Genomic DNA, 8,386 nt, shown 5'->3' on the forward strand with positions numbered 1-8,386 from the left:
CTTTTTATACAACAGTTTATCGCTTGAGTTTCCACTGCTCAGCCACTGTTGTTTATAAGCTTCTTGTTTTTTTGTTATTTGTTCTTCAAGAGTTGTATCCATGTAATATCACTGTGGTATGTTGTATGGTGTCTACTCTTTTATCACCAATAGCTTCACATGCACCACAGTGTATGGACCCTGTTATATGCTTGTATAGTTGTTCCCGTCTCATGGCTAAGATACTCGTCCATCAGTTTTTTTTTATCCAGTCTAGACTGGTAAAGCTTTTGAGTACTGGGTTTGGTTTGGTCCATTTTTTGATCGTGTGCTTGCTTTTATGGCCTAGAGTTGAGTTTGAACGGAATTCTAATTCTTGATGTAAGTAGTTTCTTCGTTTTTATTCCTTTTTTCTTATCGTGTAAGGTGGATTTTGGAATTTTATAGTTTTCAGCAGCCTGTTTTTTACTGCCTTGTCGAATATCTGAGTGCGCTGGCGACGTTCTCTTATTGTAGTCCTTATAATTAATACCGATTTTTTTATACTGCCTAACCATGGTGTCCGCCTTCACCTCTATTAAACTTCTTTTTACTAAAATGCAATTATTTAAGACAAAAAACAATATTTTCTATTGAAATTGCCATGGGTTTACTAGTAATAGAACACACCAGAAAAATAACTCATTTGAATTTTTTATTTTTGGTATTCTCTTTTGTGCAAGTCTGTTAAAGTTTTCAAATTCCAAGAAAACAATTCGATTCATAAAATACTCACCCTGTGATCCACGGGGAATTTATCCAGCGAAAATGTATACTACTAATAACTCATCAACTTAATTGACGGGAATATAACGGTTGGGTACTTTTTATGCGGTGCACCAAATGATCTTGACGAAAATATTGACCAATAACGGTCTGTCCGACTTCACCCCGAATGACCAGTAGGTACTTATTATTTTCATATCTACATTTCTGTTGTAACTTTTCTCAAATACAGCATGAAAAGTTTAAAAGAAAAGTTTTAAATAAATTATCAGTTGTACCAGCTGGAAATCCTTTAATTTTTATATTGTAATACACAGATGAGGTGTAGAAATTATGAGCATGAATCAGGATCCACTTCTTCATCGGGCACCACAATACGAAGCACTTATATGTATCTAGATCTTCTTCGTCTCAGCCTATATTCATCCACTCTTGAATGTAAGACTCGTCCAATGATCTCCACTCTTGTCTGCTTCRGGCAGTCTACATTMATCCCTTTCCTGCTATCGGTTGGAAGTCATCGCGATGGAAMCCAWCGCTTTGGGGGCCTTYCCACGCTTCTCTTTGATGTTCTCGACGMTAATATATTACTCTCTTTGTCCGTTTGGAATGATCCTGCCTTGTCACATGACCTGCCTGCCCATCGCCACTTTTGCTGTRYTACATKACCTGCYTTGCCAMMACATCGACAACCTKTGTTCTCCCCCGAATCTCACAATTTCTTACGTGATCTCTCTCAAGCTGATCACCAATATGAYACGTTTGTGTTATTCTGAGCCTATCTATCTACACTTTTCCCYGTGASAGTTACAGTTTCCATACCATACCATACCCAGGCTAGGCGCAAATTGAGACGCGTACGACGCGCGCGATGCAGTACAGCATARSGCGCTTTTTGTKSTCAGTGGAAWTTAWTTWMWCAGCGYMACGMTGTSGWTGAGCCACAGTTCYTCGTGCGCGGAYSRCTCKSGCYWCGCKGWRRTYGACGCMACAGTWMWKCSTGCAATACATAAGCAATCATTCTATCGCCCACAAATTTCAGATATAATTTTCTAATTCAACACTAACAGAAATTCAGCATTTAGAAGTTTACAGGCCCAACGACTGTCTGCTAAATGTTTAATATTATTTGAACAAGAGCGAATATTAATAAACAAGACTGTAAGAAAACTTTCCAAATAGAAGTCATTTTTCAGCACATTCGATACCCAAGAAGCTGGAGTGAACATCGCAAATAGGTTTTGTACAACTATTACAACTTTTTCTAGTTTTCGTGTCCCTATTTCTGGGACAAAAATAGCACCGTTTTTGAGGTGCGTTCGGTAATGGCGGCGTAGATCCTACTCTTCCTGCTGATAAAGGTTCATCCAGCTTTCTCTTCAGGGATCTTGAAACATATGATATACTTTTTCTGGCATTAATGTGCTCAGTTCTTAGATTTTGAGCCAATTGTCAAAAAATTCTATGTTTTAGGTTAATTTCCGAAGACTGTGATAATTATAGGTAACTTCATTGTATATACTTTCCTGACTGAGTTTCAATTCCAAATCAGAATTAATTCCTGGGTTTCAGTCATTTATTGTCTTTATTTATCAATTATACGTTTCGGTGTATTTTTCCACCATCATCAGTTTTTACGTGTAGCGTTGTTGCTGCTTTAAGGTTTAAAGCGGCAACAACGCTACACGTAAAAACTGATGATGGTGGAAAAATACACCGAAACGTCCAGGACGTCCTCTATTTCTGAAGGTTTCCATGTAAGATACATACCAGGAGAAAAAAATTGTCTTACATTGATGTACAAATAAATAAAAAAATAGGCGTTTTTTACTGTTTATTTCTAACCACATTAATTAGTTTTATTTACTATTATTTGAAGTATTTCCTCCGTCATAAATAAAACTATGCTGSGAWCGTGTGCACCMTGCGCGCCTTACTAAGGGTTAATTGAAATAGTCAKAGGACACCAGGAGTTGTATGATAYAAACATACAACTTTTTAAAACTTACATAATCTAAATAAATATATTTTCTTTTTCAATTATTCATATTGACTGCARACGGAGCYGAAATCCCACGAAAAGGTGCCTTTATACTTAAGCTCTCTAAGTTCCAGTCGCGCATGAAAGAACGCTTGTCTAAAGAAAAATACTGGCGTACGCGAAAGCTGCACGTTGAAAAATGCAGGCTTTGCGTTGCAGTAACGAACTGTAAACTTTTGCACACATTTTTGTACATCGTGCTGTTCGTGGGGCAATTTACCGTGTGAGATCAGAGTGGTCTCAAATCTCTGGTATTTTGCTTAGACAACAAAAATTTGAAAGTTTCACCGTCCATACGAAGATAATTTTTAAAGTCCTTAGAACAGTATTGTCGTAATTCATTTATTAATGACATATGCCGATATTTATTAGTATCTTTCCTCCATTTTTTCAGCCAGATTCTCTTTTTTTTCTGTTCTTCATCCATCAAATTCATATACACACCTAGACACAGAGCCACTTTCATTTTTTTGCCTCATTTTGTACATGTTGAACCGAAACTGTGGTCAATCCTTCTAGAAATTCTAAAACTCCACGAGCCTTAGCTTATCATCTCACATGCCAGGCACGTGGAAAAGAGTTGGTGATTAGAACGTTGCAATTCTAGCGACACGCTTTTGGAGAGTAAGTGTAAAGGTACCTAAACTGTCCCGCACTGCGTCTCAATTTGCGGATCCCAGCGCTACGCGTGAAGTAAGTTTGATTCAAACGTTCGTGTCGGGACGCCTCATGCGCGTCGTACGCATCTCAATTTGCGTCTAGCCTTAGTTGTTACTGAGAAAATGCAGGAATAATATACTTTCCTTTTAAGATTAATAGGAATGCTCTGGGACTTTAGAATTTATCCCAGTTTGCCGGATGATGCCCACCTCAATCCTATCCTTCTAGATATTTCCGCTGCTTCATTTTCTTTTCGCAAATTGATGGTGTGGCCGAAATATACATATTCATCGACAATCTCAAGAGCCTTCCCTTCTAGGCTGACTCTAACATCCTCATTGGTAATTATTTTTGTGTCGCCACCAATAACCACGATATCATCCGCAAAACGCAGGTGACTTAGTAGAATCCATCTATATTTATACTTTTATGTATCTAGTTAGGTCGTATATTTTCTTTTAGATGTTTCCCCATTCTGTAGATTTTTTGCATCAGAGCGCATTTGCTGAGAATATAAGTCACCACCACGCAAGATGAAATATTTTTTTTACATATGAGAGAGAAAATTCCTTATCTTCTTTGCCTGATCTCTGAATTGTTATTTTTCATCTGCTTCAATTTCAGTCTCTGTTTTGACCACTTTCAATTTTGTGATCCAAGTTGCACTGCAGGAGCGAATTTGTGCACATGTAAAAAGTGTTTTATACCGAAGACCAGCTGATTAAATTGAAAACAATGTGAATAAATACGCACATTTTCATACATCATTTTATCAAGTCTCTGGGTAAGCTTTATGTACTCTTTATACCTCTCTAGTATACGTACTTACCAAAAACAGAAGTGAATTGACGGAAATGCGCCGTTAATCACTTGCCATATACCGTACCAAACGATTTTGTCCAAACTTACCACTCCGTAAGATAAGTTAACGTTGATTGTATACGCAAAAAGAACAAAGCTAAATGTGTTTACAATAAAGATGCTCATTCAGTATTATACGTGTATAGAATCGTAATATGTAGCTGTTAAGTTAAATTTAAGTTGAGTATTGAAGGTATGTTACTTTACTTGCTCTTAAAAGTCAGCCATTAATTACTTACAATATTTTTAGCTGTACATTTTTGCAAGCGTTCTCCATCTTACTCATTTTCTTCTGATGCTCAGTATATAAATTAATTAAATAAAACATTCATTATTTCACTCTCCCTTGGTGGCCCAGTTTATATTTCGTTCAGGTTACCAATCATTCATACGTAATGCGTTTAGGTGATAGTCGTATCATTGTCACATAAATACACTGTTAAATATGACAAACTACTAATTATAGATGTAAAAAACGTACATTATTTACTCTTGCGCGATGCAAAACAAAATTGATTTTCGAATACATTAAGTTTATCTAGGTGTAATAATGTTTAACTAAAATACATACCTGTCAAATTATAATTGGACTATTTAGGATTAGGATATCTGAAACAAATTAATTAATTAATTAGTGTACTCAAAAATCCAACGTTTAATCATCTCATTCGAAGATTGATAGGATTAGATATCTAGATCCCATAACTATTTTTAATGCTTAGTCCAACTTTCTTTGACTATTAATAGAATCTTTCTAATTGAACAGACACTTCCACATTTTCAGCTTATGTTTTAATGGAACGTTTAGTTCATAAACACATTTTGCTTGTATACAGGTAGTCCGATAATGGCGAACTAAAAATTTTAGGCGCTATATGCGTGAGCAGGTATTGATTCAAGTTGGTAAGTGTTCAAAAACTGAAACGATTTATTTTTTAAATGGTTTTTTGCTTGTTTACCGCCATGCTTATCGGTCTCATACTTTCATCTCCGATGCTTTTAATGTTTTTTTTTGTATTCTGCGATTACGCTTTTAACACAGGAGCCTATTCTTTTTTTGTTATCTTAATTTATATTTTAGTCCCATTGTCACATAATACATTTCTACATTCTTTTATCGCTTCCTTGAACACGTCTTGTGAAATGCCTGCACCAATAACTGATCGCATGTCTTGCAAAACTTTATTATTTGATTGTTTCAAGTGCGAAGTATTGCTGTTTGTTTCTATATTTTTTACAAGGGCCGAAATGAGCATTGGTGTGAAGTCAACACTTTTTTATTTTTACTAATAAATGCACAAAACAAAATAACCCATAAAACACGCAAAAAAGGTGTACTTGTTCCACTTTTCAGAACTAAGCCATTTTCGAGTAAAATATTCTGTGAACACTGTCTTGCAGTATACTAATAACAGTTCACATGCACGAAATTGAACCATTTTTACAAAGTGCCTTGAAAGCAAATGCTGTAATAAAATTTAAAGTCTTATTACATTCGGTAATAGTTTTATAACAAATTTTTCAAGTAGTGTTCTAGTTGAATGCGGATTAATTGCGGTGCAGTCAAGAAAATATTTCGACCTTTTTTTCTAATTTCCGCACAATTTTTAACAATTGGTTCGGTTAGTTGCTCAACATTCGTCACGGTGGTGCGGTGATAAAGTTCATCAGATTTAAATCGGGCGATCTAGGAGCTCACTCTACACACCAGCCTCGTGCTATCCAGCATCTTTCCGGGCGTGTTTCATTTAAAAAATCATGAAAGCATAATGTGGCGTAGCTTAGGTAGTAACCTGGGTAGATCTGGGTGGAAGAAAAGGCCAAAATTTTATAAGTTACGACACTATTTTGTTTTTGCGCTACACAGCCCGTTTTTCTATCATACGGTAACAGAATTAGAAACCCGATTTACTAGGCAGAATCTGAATTAAAAAACATTGACATTTTTTCCACAAAACGCGTAGTTTAAATATGTATTACACATTGAGGCGCACAAAAATGCAAAAATTTTGTTCATTACGCAACCTTTTCTTATAAATAACTTGAAAAAAGTTCCATCTTGATACTTGAAGAGCCACATGGAATTCCTAGTAAGGTGCACATCTCCTAAGAGCAATGCCAACTCATTTGTTAAAAAATATAAGTATAAGTGAATCTTGGTGGCAAGAACCGTGATCCAATTGAAATTTATCGAAAATATATTCAATTTCTATCGAAATTGGCTCATTTTTGAAAGGTAAGACTACACGATTTTTGTGTTTTTAAAGGTTCTTTCGTGTTGTGCATTACTAATTGCTGGTTGTTAAAAAACCGAAAATTAAAAAAGCTACAGCGTTTTACTTAATAAAAAAATTAACATTCCTATATTTCTTCGTCATTTCCATTCGATGTTACTCTTATGGTAATAATCTCCTGATTTTCACTTTTACTTAGTTTCATTTAACATTATTTTGTGAATTATTATTCATAGGTTCTTATTTTAACTTTATGCAATTAATTTAATATTTAAGTATACGCAACACAATTGTGATGACTAAAATTCCTTTTATGTAAAACGAGTATACGATTTTTAAAGTACAAAGGTTTGTGACATATTCATTTACATTTACATACATTCCACGTACATGTTGATTAGATTATTTAACTTGTTATTAGCCTAGTGTATATCTACGATTTTTGAGTACACTAATGCTTCAACGAAAGTATACTAATTGCAACCTATATACGTAAAACCCGCATTACAATAAATAGATTAAGGTCTTTAAAAATTATGAATATGTGAAATTTCCATCCATAATGTTACTAAATTTAAGGAATTCTTCGATGTAGTAGTTGTATATTTTAATGGTTTTAGGTTTATGTATTTGAGAAGAACACAGATTATGGCATGCCGTTGTCTTCGATTTTGATAGTAAAATCACCATTTTAAGTATTAATTAGAGACGTGGTGGAAGTGAAGCTTTGGAGCTTGAAAATTTACACGCACACATCTGACTAATTGAACCGAACTGCTCTTAAGTAATATCTTAGAAGCTACAATCTGAAAATCTGTGTTTTTCTTTAAACAATTCTTCCAGTATACGTAAACTAGTTTGTAACTCTGTATATACAAATCTAATAATGCAAATTATACGGTATCGCATAGTTTTATTTTTGTGGTAACACAGCTTCAGGAATTAAACAGTGACAATTCGTTAGTTTCTCATATCCGAAATAATGGATCAAAGATGCGTTGTTACTGTTGATATAGAGCTACATTGTCATATATTATGTAATATTTTAAATGTTTATTTGCTATGTCAGTCTGTGATATAATAAAAAAAAAATGGCTCGTTCCAGTCACCAATGAGCATTTTCCGTCATACTTACCTTTACAAATTAAGAGATTTTTTGTGAATTTGTATTTAATATCTGGAAAACTTGATTTATTTTCGCAGTTATTACAGATTTTTAAACATTGCCTTGTCAGTCACTATTGCAGTATTTAAATGATTCACAAAAATATCACTTTACGTCTTGTAAAATCATATTTACAAATTTAGACATATGGCTTCTTGTAACTATATTGTATACGCTAAAGAATACTCATTTCTGCTAGTATATTACAGTAATATAGTTCATATTAAAGGGTGAACAGTATTACAATAAAATACGACTTTTGAAGATATACGAAATAATGTAATACGATCTTAAACGACGAAAAATCATCTCGTTTAATTCGACACTTAAGGGAGAAAAGAAAATAAATATTTTTCCTTATGGCAATATTGGTTAGTAGGCTATGTGTATCTTTGATTATTGTATCATAATAAAAAATGAACCGATATGTATAATTTTTCTACCTACAGTACCTACTAACTTCGGATAATTTCTACGTTTCGACCTCTGATAATGATTCACTAAATTCACTAAACCAATCCTTGCTGAGCCGTAAAACAGTTTCTCCAGTATTACCACACTTTAGACCATACCCAATATATTTACTTACTGCTGAACTCGAGAGGCACATTATATTGGACATACAATTAGGACGTTAAGCGCGTTATTTTCATCTCGGAAAAAGGATCGTAATAATCTACG

Source organism: Dendroctonus ponderosae, unplaced genomic scaffold (assembly GCF_020466585.1).
Source record: "Dendroctonus ponderosae isolate FM_Combo_2020 unplaced genomic scaffold, Dpon_F_20191213v2 Dpon_F_20191213_5, whole genome shotgun sequence".
Classification (NCBI taxonomy): domain Eukaryota; kingdom Metazoa; phylum Arthropoda; class Insecta; order Coleoptera; family Curculionidae; genus Dendroctonus; species Dendroctonus ponderosae.